General features: G+C 40.9%; 1 pseudogene; it reads left to right on the forward strand.

Annotated features, from left to right (window-relative positions):
• Positions 1-2,536: 2,536 nt before the first annotated feature.
• LOC120931001 lies at positions 2,537-3,629 on the forward strand (annotated as a pseudogene).
• Positions 3,630-7,240: the final 3,611 nt, after the last annotated feature.

Consider the following 7,240-nt stretch of genomic DNA (forward strand, 5'->3'; position numbering starts at 1 on the left):
TACAGGATATTGTAGTGTCCTGGAGGTCGGAACAAGGAACCATTAGAGTGTGGGTTTCCTGGCAGACTTTGGTGGACCTCTTCTCATCAACAGAGTAACACTTAGCAGAATAGGTGGCAGGATATATAAGTATTTGTTTTGTTCTTTACAGGAAATATAGTATGAAAAATGCAGAAATAGGGATTTTTATAGTTTTGTTTTTTTGTTGATTTGTGAAAAATACTATTCGATCTTCCTCTGCAGTCATTCATAATTGTGTAGTACCCTTTGTATTTTTTTTTTATCTTGCAGAGGAATAATCATATACCCCAATTAAACATGGTCATTCACTTTCTCATTTACCTCAGACTCCGCTAAACATACTTTCTCTCAGCACTGGGCATGGAGACTGATACATAAGAACTAAGGGGGTAATCCACAAAAGGGATACGCTGGCGTATCTACTGATACGCCGTCGTATCCCTGTTTCTATCTATGGAACTGATCCACAGAATCAGTTTACCATAGATAGGCAGAAGATCCGACATGTGTAATTGAATTACACTGTCGGATCTTAAAGATGCAATTCTAGGCCGGCCGCTAGGTGGCGAGGCCATTGCGGCCGGCCTAGAATATGCAAATGAACACTTACGGCGATCCACGAACGTTCCGACGGGCCCGTCGCTCTAAATCTACGTTGTTTCCGTCGAGTTACGCCGCGTAAAACTAGGGCTCAGCCCTAGTTCTCTTAAGCCATGTTAAGTATGGCCGTCTTTCCTGCGTCAAAATTTAAATTCTATGTTGTTTGCGTAAGACGTTCGTGAATGGCGTTGGACGCCATTTACGTTAACGTCTAAGCAAATGACGTCAGAGCGACGTCAGTTAGCGCAATGCACGTCGGGTAAGTTACCCGACGGAGCATGCGCAGTACGTCCGGCGCGAGAGCGCGCCTAATTTAAATGGGAATCGCCCATTTGTATTAGGAACGCCTTGCGCCGGACGGAGTTAAGTTACACCGCCGCAAATTTCCAGGTAAGTGCTTTGTGGATCGGCACCTAACTTGGGAGATTTGCGGCAGTGTAACTTAACTCTGAAAAGTTAAGTTGCGCTCGGCGGCTGTGGATCTGGCCCTAACTGTTTAAAAAAAAACATAATCTTGACTTAATTCTCTCTCCATTTAACCCTATTTTTGCCAGCAGTGTTTTTGCATATGTATTTAAAAATTATTTTAGGCCTAAAGATTAGTTTAAACCTCCTAGTGCATAGAGTCTAAAGGGCCTAGACAATAAATTAGTGGTAGTTCCACTCCTTTATGCCCTTCATTTTCGTCCTCCCACATGTACTCATATAGAGAAAACAAGCAGCCATGATGACACTCATTGAGTAAGAATGATTTAATGTTCTCATTAACAGAACATAAGTGCATATAGACAGGACGTGGTTTGAAAAAAGTCAAAGGTGATCAGATCAGTAGCACTGAAATGCAACAAATTAAAAATGTGACAATTACATTTTCTAAATAAACAAAACATTTTCTTTGATAATTGTTTAAAAAAACAACAAAGCAATAATAATAAAAAACAAACCCTTTGTTCACTTTTTTAAAAGCATCTATTCTAAATGCCTAAAATACTCACCTAAATCCGTAGATGACTGTTGGCTCTCAATTATTCTATAAACTTTCTTGCAGAGGATGATGGTCACTTTTTAGATGTCCACATCATAATCTAAGTGAAAAATTGAAAATTCTTGCCATTCTAGCTTGTTTTTAGATCACAGGCACTCAGAACAGATGAACCCCCCCCCCCCCACATGTAGCACTATCCCTGTAGAAGCCGCTGAATAGGACGGGTTCTCTCATTCTTTGCCTCAACATTCTCAAGAGCCTCAACCTCTCTGACACACTTGGTTGAGTGTACAAACTTACAATAACACAGAAGGTCACTGAAAGTAATACTGCATACTCTGTGATAGTTAACTTGATGTATTATCACCCAATGCAATTAATAAAAAAGCAAGCTTGAAAAAGATTGATAATGGCAATAACATTAATTAGCATAAGGGATTGTCACTAAGAATTAGGTATAAGATGGCATCTTATATCCAAATCAACATAAACAGTAACAATGCTACCGGAAGTGCAGCAGCAAGCAGCATTGAGATTAGACCTACCAAACTGCAAGAATTATACTGCCAGTGGGCACTAATGGTGCTTATTAAAGACCTTACCTGACTGGATAGGCATTCGTCATTGTTTAAATAACCCAAAATGGGGGTAAAGGGGATGAGGCATATGTACTGTGAGATTAATGAGAGAGGCAGTGTCACGTACCTGGTTAAAGGCCAGAATGCTGAAAGGTCTCCCCTTGTGGCTGAGTTCAGAGCACACCTGAAGGTGATAACAGGAGATGCAATGCTCAAATAAGCAAAGGTTGCCAGCTGTGGTAGCCTGAAGAGCTGAGGAGATGATCACCAGATAATGGCAGGAACATTCAGGATACACTGCAGCGTACTTGGCAGAAAGGCAAGACAGGATGCAGGATCAGGAGCCAGGCCAGTGATCATGCACAGGTGATCAGTCAGGAGATCACTGAGATCTTCCTCCTGGGATTTCAAAATCATCATGACATCAATGTTCTAATTTTCCTCATGCTTCTTGTTATGTACTGTTTGACAATATGTGGGAACTTTCTGATAATCATTCTAGTGTCCTTTAGCAAAAATCTTCACTCTCCCATGTACTACTTTTTGTCGCAACTCGCCGTGATTGATGTCATGTTGACCACCAATATTTCACCTAACATGCTGTATAACATTATAACTCAAGGTGCAGCAATGTCCTTTGAAGGTTCCATTGCACAGTTTTATTTTTTTTTGTGTCGCTGAATGCTCAGAGTGTCTTCTTCTTACCGTTATGTCCTATGATCGATATTTAGCTATTTGCAACCCTTTATTGTATTCTTCCATCATGAACCATATCCTTTGTCTGAAGTTAATATTAATATCTTGGCTCATTAGTTTTTCAGTAATTTTGATCCACACAATAACAATATGTAAGATGGAATTTTGTGGACTGAATGTGATAGACCATTTTTTTTGCGATTTAACTCCACTGTTAGACCTCATATGTTCTGATACTTCCTTGGTTCGAATAGAAGTGACTTTATTGTGTATTCCTTTGCTTATTATACCTTTCATCATTGTCCCAGTTTACTATGTGTGTATTGTCCAAGCAATCTTGAAAATTCAGTCCAACACAGGTCGAAAAAAAGCTTTTTCCACTTGTAGTTCACACCTGTGTGTGGTTTCTATATATTATGGGACTCTCTTTTCTACTTATGTCCTTCCGTCTGGAGGGCAATCTCTGACCGTGAGCAAAATTCTTTCTCTTTTGTACACAGTGGTGACTCCTTTGCTTAATCCAATCATATACTCATTAAGAAATAAAGATATTAAGAAAGCAATGGGGAAAATTAATACAATTAAAAACAGCAGCACTATATAAAACAAGACGAATGAAAATTGTTATACCTGAGAATTTCAAAGAGACTTTTTTGTGTTGTATCCAAAAAGCTTTAAAAAGTGTGATAGCACAATACTTAATTTTGTTCTTTAACCACCTCAATACTGGACACTTTGACCCCCTTCCTGCCCAGGACAATTTTCAGCTTTCAGCGTTGTCCCATTTTGAATGACAATTACTCAGTCATGCAACACTGTACCCAAATTATATATTATTTTCATTTTTTTCCCCCCACAAATAGAGCTTTTTTTTCTTACAAAAATGAAAAGAGACAGAAAATTTTGAAAAAAATAAAATAAAACATTTCTTAGTTTCTGTCAGAAAATGTTGTAAATAAGTAATTTTCTCCTTCCTTGAAGGGCACTGATAGGCTGAACTGATTAAGTGTTGGGCGGGGATCAACTACCACTGCGGTTCTTCTTGTGGGTCTCCATCTTGTCTTTGTGTTGGCTCTCTCAATGTATCCGGCATGGAGATTTTTTGATTTTCACTAAAATCCTTTATTTCTTCAATAAACCTGAGTTTTACAGGATGGCTGTTTTTCCTTCCTATCAAGCATGCAGGGAATCCCCAGTTGTATTGGATTTCATGTTCTTGCAACACTTTCAATAGTGGTTTTAACATCCTCCTTCTCCTTAGGCCCTGTACACACGATCAGTCCAAACTGATGAAAACGGATTGAAGTTCAGTTTCATCAGTCCAAATCTACCTTGTGTATGCCCCATCAGACTTTTGTCCTTCAGACCAAAGTTTTAGAACTTGCTTTAAAATCGGACTGATGGACGCCTGACCGTCGGTCAAAACCGATGGTTAGTACACAAAGGCATCGGTTCAAAACCCGCACACGCTCAGAATCAAGTCGACGCATGCTTGGAAGCATTGAACTTTTTCAGCACGTCGTGTGTTTTACGTCACCGCGTTCTGATCTGATCGGTTTTTGAACTGATGGTGTGTACGCACATCAGACCATCAGTCTGCTTCATCGGTGAACCGATGAAACTGAACTTCAGTCCATTTTCATCAGTTTGGACTGATCGTGTGTACAGGGCCTTAGGTTTCTTGAGATAGGTCCAGAAAAATTTGCAATGTTTTTTCCTTGTACTTAATTGGGGGCTTGCCTCTCATATTTCCCCATATTTGATTTTACTCTTCCCAATTAAGGAACCTTACAATTATTTCACTTGGACTTTCCATCGGAATTCCCATTGGTCTTCTTAGTCTGTGTATTCTTTTGATTTTTATTGTTTTTTTTCTTCTTTACCAAGTAATGGGTTGTCTATTGTCCTTACTATTTCTATCAGGTCATCTGTCTGTGTAGTTTTGGGAAGACCCCCTATTCTCAGGTTCTTTCTTCTGTTTCTGTTTTCCTGATCTTCCAGTCTATATGCCTGCTCTCACTATTCTATCTTTAGGGTCTTTATTTCTCCTTTGAGATCTTTTATTGTATTTGTGTGGTAATCCGCTTTCTTTTCCACTTCTTCTACTCTTGTAAGCAAGTGACCCAGGTCCTTATGATTATTGCCATTTCTGTTTTCAGGGAGTTCTCCTGGGCTGCAAACATGATTGCCATGTCGGTTTTATTGGTAATTGGGTCTACTTTTGTTTTTCCCCCTTTTTTTCTGTCTCCAGCTACAATTCACATTCCTGTTCCAGTCTAACCCAGCTAACATGGTAACACCACATTGTTGCAGCAGCCACCAAACACTAGAGCCACAACAACAGCCACAGACGATCCTGCCACAGACAGGGTGCAGACAGATGATCCGTCTATGCACTCCTTTGTCCCCTACTACAAGCAGGAGAAGCCAACACATTCTCAATGGTTGGTTGTTAGAGGTTACTGCACAATATTACCCCTCAATGATAGGTTGTTAGAGGTTACTGCACAATATTACCACTAAATTATTGGTTGTTAGAGGTTACTGCACACATTACCGCTCACCCATTGGTTGTTAGAGGTTATTGCACATCATTACCGCTCATTGATTGGTTGCAAGAGGTTACTGCACTTCATTACCACTCAATGGGTGGCAGGGCAGTATTGTGGTCGGTGATGCAACTGTTGTGGTACAGTTGGTTGGATGGCAGGATGCAGTTTGGGGTGATGGTAGCAGCATTGGGATGAGAGGCTGAGATCATATCTCCCCTATAATGATAAGGGGTAGGCTGATAGGATGCCAGAGGTAGGGTGCAGGAGGGATGAGGATGATATTGACTGGAGGCAGGGTGATAGAATGCCAGAGGTGGGATACAGGAGGATGATAGGGATGATGATGATGATGGGTGGGGTTGAGGGAAGCTGGCAGTGGGGTACAGGGAGGATAAAGCTGGCAGGGGGTGGGGTGGTAGGAAATTGGCAGACGGGTGCAGTGGGATGAAGCATTCACAGTATATGCCACTGTTTAGCAGCCTATGGTATCCTGTCCTGGATGTCTTGGTGGTACTCCAGTTGATTACCATGTAAAGGAGAGATGGACTCCAATAGTGTAATACTGATAGACTATTTATTTAAAAAACACATGTGGAAACGTACTCACATTTTGCAAAAGCATAAAAGCATGTATTGCTGATACTAACGCCGCTGCCCGGAAGTGATGCAAGGACGCATGTTGACTCCTCCCTAGGCGTTTCGTCACTCTGACGTCATCTGGAGCCACCTATCAGTGCCACATATCAGTGCCCTTCAGTGCTTCCTTTCAGTCCCACCCATCAGTGCCTATCAGTGCCACCCATCAGTGCCACCTATTAGCACCCACCAGTGCCACCTATCAGTACCCATCAGTGCAGCCTCATCAGCGCACATCAATGAAGGAGAAAAATTACCTGTTTTCAAAATTTTATAGCAAACTATGAAACTGTTTTTATTTTTATTTTTTAAATCTTAGTTTTTTTAGTTTGTTTAGCAAAAAAATAAAACAACAGTGATTAAATTCAACCAAAACAAAGCTCTGTTTGTGTGAAAAAAATGATAACAATTTAATTTGGGTCAAGTGTTGCATGACCGCGCAATTGTCATTCAAAGTGTGAGAGTGCTGAAAGCTGAAAAATGGCCTGGGCAGGAAGGGGGTTTAAGTGCCCGGTAGGCAAATAGTTAAAGGGGTTGTAAAGATACATTTTTTTTTCTAAATAGCTTCCTTTACCCTAGGCCTCATACACACGATTGGTTAAACCGATGAGAATGGTCTGATGGACCCTTTTCATCGGTCAAAACCGATCGTGTGTGGGCGCCATCGGTTATTTAACCATTGGTTAAAAAAAGCCAACTTGTTTTAAATTTAACTGATGGATTCCTAACCGATAGGACAAAAACGATCGTTAGTAGGCATGAGTCACGTGCCTAGTGACGGAACGCGTGGGGGAGGAGCCTATGTGACGGGACTACGATCCTTGTGAGGAGACCATCACACTGAGCGGCAATCTAACTCAGAGCCTGTGTTAATCGGCGGTATTGTGAGTTCACACACCGTCGGTGTAGTTTCTTGTCCATTGTCCTCTGCCATACAGTATTGTACTATGAGGCTTGTCCTCTTTCTTTTTTCTTGTCTTCCTTATATTGGAGCATTTCTGCTTGGATCTTTTTGGGAAAGGTCGTTGTCCGTCTAATGAGAAGCATTGAGGAGGAAGCTCCAGCTGATTACCATAGGGCTGCATATGGGTTCAATCCATTTTAACCCATAAGGAACTCAATTTGTCATCTCATTGGATATAGTATTTTTCATAAGTGTTGCTGTTTCTTAA

Source organism: Rana temporaria, chromosome 3 (genome assembly GCF_905171775.1).
Source record: "Rana temporaria chromosome 3, aRanTem1.1, whole genome shotgun sequence".
In the NCBI taxonomy this organism is placed as follows: domain Eukaryota; kingdom Metazoa; phylum Chordata; class Amphibia; order Anura; family Ranidae; genus Rana; species Rana temporaria.